This window comes from Rhinoderma darwinii, chromosome 5 (genome assembly GCF_050947455.1).
Source record: "Rhinoderma darwinii isolate aRhiDar2 chromosome 5, aRhiDar2.hap1, whole genome shotgun sequence".
NCBI classification, from domain to species: Eukaryota; Metazoa; Chordata; class Amphibia; order Anura; family Rhinodermatidae; genus Rhinoderma; species Rhinoderma darwinii.
In genome coordinates this window covers 156280805-156289382 of record NC_134691.1, presented here as the reverse complement: position 1 = coordinate 156289382, position 8578 = coordinate 156280805, and positions in this window count along the sequence as shown.

Below are 8578 nucleotides of genomic sequence, written 5' to 3'. Positions count from 1 at the left end.
AGAACTCAACCTACATGACACATGGCGAGTGTTGAATCCTACAAAAAAGGATTATACATATTTACTCTCACCCTCATTACTCCCATCAGAGACTGGATTACCTGCTCATACACACACACTTTATAACATCTTTGGAGACAGCCAGCATTGGACAGATCAAGGTTTCTGATCATGCACCGACGTTTATTACTTTGAAGGTTGCAGAGCTATCTCCTAGAGAGTGGACATGGCGGCTAAATGAGGCCCTCCTAGATTCTCCTGACCTATCCAAGACATTGACAGAGTCTTTGCAGACCTACTTTGAAATTAATGATACTGCCGATGTCTCGGGGACTATATTATGGGAAGCGCATAAAACATTTATTAGGGGTATATTAATCTCCCTAGGAACAAAGGTAAAGATAGAGAGAGCAAAATAAATACTAGGGATGCTATCGCAAATCGCAGATACCGAAAAGCTGCATAAAACTTCTCCAACCAAACAGTCGCAGTCTGAACTGCAGATACTTCGGAATAAATTAAAAGACTCCTTGAATAAAAAGTTGGCATCTAATTTTAATCAACAGAAGTTGTACGCGCACGGGGATAAGGGGGGGAAAATTAATGACGGCCCTGATCAAAAAGAAAAAAGAGAAGGCCTTTATTCATATGATTAAAACTTCAGAGGGCCATACATATACGAATACAGAGGATATTGCAGGAGCTTTCAGTGAATATTACTCGAGTTTATACAATATTCCCTCCTCGACCTCAGATATCTCCAGATCTACACAGATTGAAGATTTTCTGGGACCACTAACACTACCCACACTCTCGGGAGATGATGCAGAGAAACTCATGACTCCGGTCACCCTTGCAGAGGTGTCAAAAATATTGCACTCCTTTCCCTCAGGGAAGAGCCCAGGGCTGGATGGCCTAACTATCAAGTACTTTAAAAAATTTAAAGATATACTATTACCTCCTTTGGTCAAAGCATATAATGAGTTGTTACTGGGAAACAAATTAACGGCGCAGTCTTTAGAAGCGTATATCCCGATTTTGCCTAAGGAGGGTAAAGACCCCCTCTTATGTTCTAGCTACAGGCCTATATCTCTTTTAAATCTTAATCTCAAAATCTGGGCTAAATTACTATCCACTCGGGTCAGAAGGTTCCAAACTACCTTGGTGCACTCGGACCAGAAGGGTTTTGTGCCGGGGAGGGAGGGTAGACATAACTCCATTCGACTGATGAACTACATTCAGAAAGTGCATGACTCTAAAATACCCCTTGTGCTTATGGGCACAGACGCAGAGAAAGCGTTTGATAGAGTGGCATGGGACTTCATGGCAGCTACTCTATCAAAATTTAAATTTCCAGAACCTTTTATTAAGGCGACTTTTACGCTGTATAGCAAGCCATCGGCTAAGATCAGGGTGAATGGTGTTTTGTCTCCCTCCTTCTCAATAGGGAATGGCACAAGACAAGGGTGTCCTCTTTCACCCTCTTTATTCATCTTGACTTTGGAGACACTTTTGCAAGCCTTGAGACAAGATGAGCGTATTGAGGGCTTAACTATAAATTCAAAAAAACATTTGGTTCACGCCTTTGCTGATGATATGCTACTTACCATCACAAACCCAGTAAGTGCTATCCCATGTATTTTGGAAGTTTTTCACAGCTATGGATTAGTATCTAATTTTAAAGTAAATTATACCAAGTCTGAAATTCTTAATGTTACACTACCACAGAGACAAATGAGGGGCTTGGCAACTGCTTCTGAATTCCAATGGCCTTCGGACTCGGTAAAATACTTAGGTATCCAAGTGCCTGCAGATCTTAACTCTTTATACAAATTAAATTACCAGCCACTCCTCCGGAAAATAAAAGATCTTCTTTCTTCCTATAATATCCCATACATTTCGTGGATGGGAAGGAAGAATTTGCTCCAGACATATATCCTACCTGTGGTACTGTACACTATGACTATGGTTCCAATTTACCTGCCTAGAACTTTTTTTTAGGACAGTGCAACAAATGTTTTCCACATTTTTGTGGAAACAAAGAAGACCGCGGATCTCGTACCGCATTCTCACGAGGGGTAAACGTCAAGGAGGAATGGGACTTCCTAGTGTAGAAGGTTACTATAAGGCTATACATTTGCAGATATGGTTGTATATGGCTTCAGCATCTGAGGATCTAGGAGGGCTAGCTAGGGAATCTGTACACGAGGTAGACAACTCCTCAGCGGTCCTTTGGGCACCGACCCAACAGGATATAGGCTCTATGAAGAATCCCTTATTGAAAGGCACTCTAGCGGTTTGGGCTAAAGTTGGCTTGACGGATGGGGTGCTTCCTCAACCGTCACCGTTGCTACCAGTAGCGGCATTGCCTAAACTCATTTCGCTAAATGTCGGCTCCAGCACAGACCTTTGGAAATGTTTTGCAGGAGTACGGATTAGAGACTTTATGTCAGATAATAGATTACCTACAGCAGAGGAGATCCAGTCTATGATGCAGGCCGCTACACCGAAGCTCAATTTTCTTCAGATACATCATATAAACATGGCATGTACAAAATTCCTAAAAGACCACAGGATAAGTAGAAAGCTCACGTGGTTTGAGAAGTATCTAGTTACACATAAAGGGAGTAAACATAAAATATCCACGATTTACTACCAACTTTTGGCACTTGATGGGACGGATCTGCCATCTTTCGTGTCATCCTGGGAAGCGGAGCTCGGGCTGCAGTTGTCGGATCAAGAGAGGAATGGAGTTCTGTGTAATTCCCATGGATTCTCAAGGTGTGTGAAACTGCAAGAAAATCACTATAAGTTGCTCACTAGATGGTATAAGACCCCGCAAACTCTTCACCGAATGGGTTTTGCCTCAAATGCTCTTTGTTGGAGATGTAAGTCTCACGAAGGGTCTTTTTCACATATTTGGTGGACTTGTCCGCTGATTAAAACCTTTTGGACACAGATTGAGCGGTATATTAACTTGGTCTGTGACACAGATGTTGCCTTGTCCTTGGAGACCATAGCGTTAGGGCTCCCTTCGATTAATACGGCCATGTCCAAAAAACATTTACATATGCATTTACTACCAGAAGCAAAAATGTTAATTCCTTTGCATTGGTTGAAAACTACTGCCCCCACAGTGAGTAACTGGGTAGACAAGGTTAATCAAATATGTCGTATGGAAGAACTTTCCAATAGAGTGGAGAACACTTACGAGAGGTTCTTGACGATGTGGTCTCCTTGGATTCAGCGTAGAGATGAATTAATTAGGACAATTTCTTAAGTATTAGGATTTTATAGTGTGGGGTATTGCTATCAAACACCCCCCCCCCCCCCGCTCCTCACCTCCCTACCCATTCATCCCTCATGCTTTCCAAATTTCCCTCAATTATATGTTTTGTTCCATACATTCTGAGTATATGTTCATTACTTTGGTTTTCTTAACATGTATGTTTACTGTGTTATTAATTAGCATTGACTTGAGTAACTAAAAGGTGTCGAAGGAAGCAATTGCTGGAATTATGCATAGCAGAGTTATCCGACTATGGAGTTATAAACTCAACTATTTTACTCCCAAAGCAAGTATATTAATGGTTCAGATTTTGCCTTATTACTATGTGACAGGCAGCTTTGGATATGGGTAGATTATAGGAAGATATGTTAGAACTTCATATTTCCAATTTATACACCGTTTTTCACAGTTATTGTCACAGGATATGTGAGACCAGTTGATGTAGAGTGTTGCGTATTGTAATATGTAAATGTACTGTATTCCATGTACTTTAAAACCAAAAAAACAAATTTGATAAAAAAAAAAAAAGGGTAACTTTACTTTTTTTTAAATGTTGACATGTCATAGTGACATGTCAAAAGTACTCATAGGTGGGGATCCGAGCGCTATGACCCCCACCGATCGCTGAAACAAAGTGGTAGAAGCGCTCAGATGAGTGCTGTGCCACTTTGTTTCTGATCGTCTTTCCTCTGATAGCCGAGCAAGTGGTGTATGGGCTCAATAGAAAGACTTTTACACTGCTCCAAAGAAAGACGATCAGAAATTAAGTGGAATAGTAAACTGAGCGCTTCTGCCCCTTTGTTTTAGTGATCGGTGGGGGTCTCAGTGCTCGGACCCCCACCGATCAAAACTTCTGACATATCACTATGACACGCTAAAAGTTTTTTCAAAGTTTAGTTACTACTTGGGGACTGCATTTATTGGTCCCAGTTAATGTATGATCCTAGCGTCTAAATTTGCTTAGGGGTTTGGTCTGGGGTATAAAACTATTTAAGGTGTTTAGTGTCTGAATTTTTGTGTTGCTATAGACAATGAAAATGGCTGCAGAATCGAGGGGCCAAGATTTCTCATCACGAAACTCTGCAGTCATCAGAAAAAGTCACCATAATGGCCTGTGTCAGATGGAAAAGAGAAGAAAAGAGAACGACTCCCATCAGAGAAGTGGCTAATGTTAGCCGCCATACATTAAGCGCCATTACGCAGAACCCAGGATATTACAGTGCCTGATGAAGGTCAGAGATGACCGAAACGTCGCACTTAAACTGGCATAATTACGAATATTAAAAATCTATCTTTGGATAACGAAAAAATTTGGTGTGCATTGTACCTTTCTTATACTCATTGGTCAATGCTCACAAAGAAAGGTGGTGTTTAACCCCTTCCTGACATCCGCCATATATATACGGTGCACGCCGGGAGGGGGAGTATGGAGCGGGCTCACGGGCTGAGCCCGCTCCATAGGATGATCATGTCTGCTGTGTGTTACAGCCGACACTTCCGGGTAACGAGCGGGATCCCACTCATTTAACCCATAAAAACAGGGGGGCGGCCCCCTGTAACCTTCCAATGGCCCCCGCGCGGCGAGATCGGGGGTGCGGTTGGTTGGAATGGCAGCCTGGGGTCCTGCTGTTCTCTCGCTTGACAAGCGGACAAGCGAGAGAACAGCAGGGATAGCGCATGCGTGTTCCTGGCTGTACAACAGAACAGCCCATACACGGCACGTCACTAGTGATGTGCCGTCTACCAGGCAGATACTTTTAACAGTTTGACGACGTGATAGGCAGTGGCGGATTAAGTAAACCATGGGCCCTGGGCTATTCCACAAGTTTGGGCCCCCTTCTCCACCACCGCCCTGCCACGTCATGTCTATATTAAACACCACCTTTCTATGTGAGCATTGACAAATGAGTGCTATGATTCCCCTTGTCAAAGGGCTGTGTCCCTACATACTGACAGTCTCCAACCATCGCTGACAGTATCACACTGTGTAGGGACACATCCTCCTGACAAGGGTAATGGTAACACGCATTTGTCTATTAGTCCTGGGTACACAAAGACTTTATGTGGAATACAAGGATTTCCGATAACTGACATGTCAGGAGAGGTGACAGATCTATAAATGCAATGACTCACAGGAGATGTCTTCACTGATGGGTCGTTCTCTTTTCTTCTCCATCTGACACAGACCGTTATGGCGACTTCTCCTGATGACTGCAGAGTTTCCTGATGAGAAATCTTTTCCCCTTGATTCTGTAGCCATTTTCAGCGTCTATAGCAACATAAAAATTCAGAAATGAACACCATAAATTGTCTTATACCCCAGACCCCTAAGCAAATTAAGACCCAGGCCCATACGTTAACTCAAACCAATAAATTCAGTCCCCAAGAGGTAACTAAACTTTTAAAAAACATTTGGCGTATCATAGTGAGAGTGATATGTCAGAAGTTTTGATCGATGGGGGTCCCAGCATTGAGACCACCACTGATCACTAAAACAAAGCAGCAGGAGTGCCCGGGTGAGCGCTGTTCCACTTCATTTCTGATTGTAGCGGAGAGGGCACTTTAGCGGGTGCGAGTTTAGATGATTTTTCCCCTTTAGCATTTCCCTTAGTTTTATGCACGGTTGAGGAGAGTGGGAAGTCCAGTACTGGGGAGTTCTGAGAGCGAGTTGATTTCCCTTTTGACGACTTTGTGAGGTATCTGTCCATGACACAGTTCCCTATGTCAGGGGTAAGGCGTCAAAAGTGCGTATTGAAGCAGAATAACAGAATAACAGAGGATCAGACGGGAAAGTTGCCCGACGGCATTCAAACGATCATTAAAACATCAGTGGCATTATATTCCAGATCCGGACAGGAGACATTAGGATTCAATTATGGCGTTAGTGTTCCGCCAGAGTCCAGTTCCCGGACAAATATGAGGCAGAGCAACCCACTCTCGTGTGTTATCCAGTGAGGGGAAAAGATTGTCACAGAGGAGCCCGTCTACTAGGCATGGTGGCCCACATGGGGCCAGGGAGAGCAATGGAGTACCCAGAAAGCCGTAAAAAGGGAACCAGAAGTGTCCCCACTAGTCCAAAGTGTGCGGGGGAGGTGTAGTCCTATGTAAAGATTGTACCCCACTTCAAACTGCAGGGTTCAGGGGGATTAATGGGGTCCTCCGGGGCCTATAGGGGTATTTCCCCTGTGGGGGTCCACTCACCTGGGAGCTCAGAGAGAGGAGGCCGTCCCGTGGCCTAGTAAGATGGCGGCTACTCCTACACTTCCGCCAATGCACTCCTGACAGGAGTATCTGCAGGTGGACCGATGTGGTCCGTTTGAGACCCTGAGCTCACCAAGCTGCTTCCCCTGGGGAGATCCACTCACCCAAGAACGATGAGAGCAATCGTCGCCATCAAGATGGTGGCGGGAGGTGCCGTCGCCGCTCTATCCTCGGCGTTACACCGCCTGTGACTCCCGGAATGGAAGATAAGGGGCTCCTCCATCACCCCCACTCTCAGCCGACCTAGGTATGATCCACCAGCGGTTCTTGGGGTCGGGATGTCTCCGATATGGCGGAGATTGCAGGGACCGTTAGGAGCCGCAAGTAAAAGCGGCCATGCCTGATGCCCCGCCCCCAGAAGTCCCAGTTAAAACCTTATCATTTTCCCTATTTTACCATCTGAAGTGGTATATTTTCTATTTTCATAATGACATGCAAATTGATCTGTGTAATATCCTGATGCAGATTATATTTGTGAGTATTTGGACAATATAAGGTTCTGTGCTGAGAAAGACTGTTATTATTTAAATATGTTTATATATAGCAAATTGCAATGCCTGGTATTGCATTTTGTGTTCTTGTATGCCCAACATACCAAACACTGGGGTGCAGAAATTCTTGGCAGCAGTCTAATGACCTAAACATCTTCTTCAAAGACAAATGATCTAATTTATGTTATATTTGTAAGATATATTATTTCAACATCTAAAATTCAAAAATAAAACATTTCCGGAGGGATTTTTTTTGAAGCAGTGGGTACAAGGGAAGCTAATGGAAAGGTTTGACAATCTGCAATTACTCTATGATGGAGCAATAATGGTTCTTCTCCTAATACCATAATGGATCGAGTCTGTTGTGTAATCTGGTTGTTTTGTTAGAGTGTATGTCGATTTTGATTTTAGTATCAAATCTAAAGTGGACAGATGTATGTTGGGAGTACATTTGCAGGTCTTTGTTGTCCTACAAAACTAATCTTACAATTTCTTATTTGTGGGTTTGTACCTGCAGAGAAAAACATTATCTTTCAGTAGAAAAGAATGTTGCCTAATGATTCGGAGCCATCTAAAAAGGAAAAAAAGGAAAAACAAATAAAGACAATAACAACAATAAGATTTTTGACTAGTTACAGTATATAATTTAACTACTTCCTTAGCTGAGGATCATTTTCCCCAGACTGTGCATACATTGTGATTATATATGATTGTAAAATGTGATTTTTATGAAGTAGATTTGATTTTTTTCTCTAATGTTTTTATACATAGTTTAGGTGGAACTGAGTTTCTAATAAACTATGTTGATAAATTAGTTTTGACCTTCAGGCACCGTCTACATATCTAGAAAGTGTCTGAACGTCACCCCCCTATCTAACCCTGAACCAGTACCATAATAGGTTTGCCCTCGCTAAAAAAAAATGCTCAAATAAAAATCTTCTACAACCTGTGGCTCGTCAGCTGTAGTGAAACTACAACTCCCAGAATTCCCAACAGGTTGCCAGGGCATGGGAGCTGTAGTTTTACAACAGCTGAGAAGCCACAGGTTGAAGAACACTACTCCAGAAAGGGGTCTGGGGAATGTGCAAATTAGAAATCTCACCATGTAAGGTTAATTTAAAACACAGATTCAGTATCGGTGAGATTTGCTGCATGTCTTTTAAAATGCTGTCAGTTGTTTTTCGCTGTCTCCTTGACAACATTGATATTTTGACCTGTAAGCTCTGCTTTGCCATAATACATATAAAATCAAATTCTCACATTTTATTTCCAATGTTGTTTAATTACTATATTGGTAACATAAATAAGACAGTATAAAGAACAGTATAGGTTGTGAATAGTGACAACACTAAATGATTTTCTAAAGTCGCTTGTAATGTCGGGGTAGAGAGACAGACAAGTGAGCCCTAATCTACTCGCCACTCAGTCCCTGCCTACTTGCAACGACCCGCCCTAGGCGACGGGGTACAACTGGGCGACGGTCCCTACACTCAATAGGTGCACGACAGACAAGGGTACAAAGAAGCCAAGGAAATGG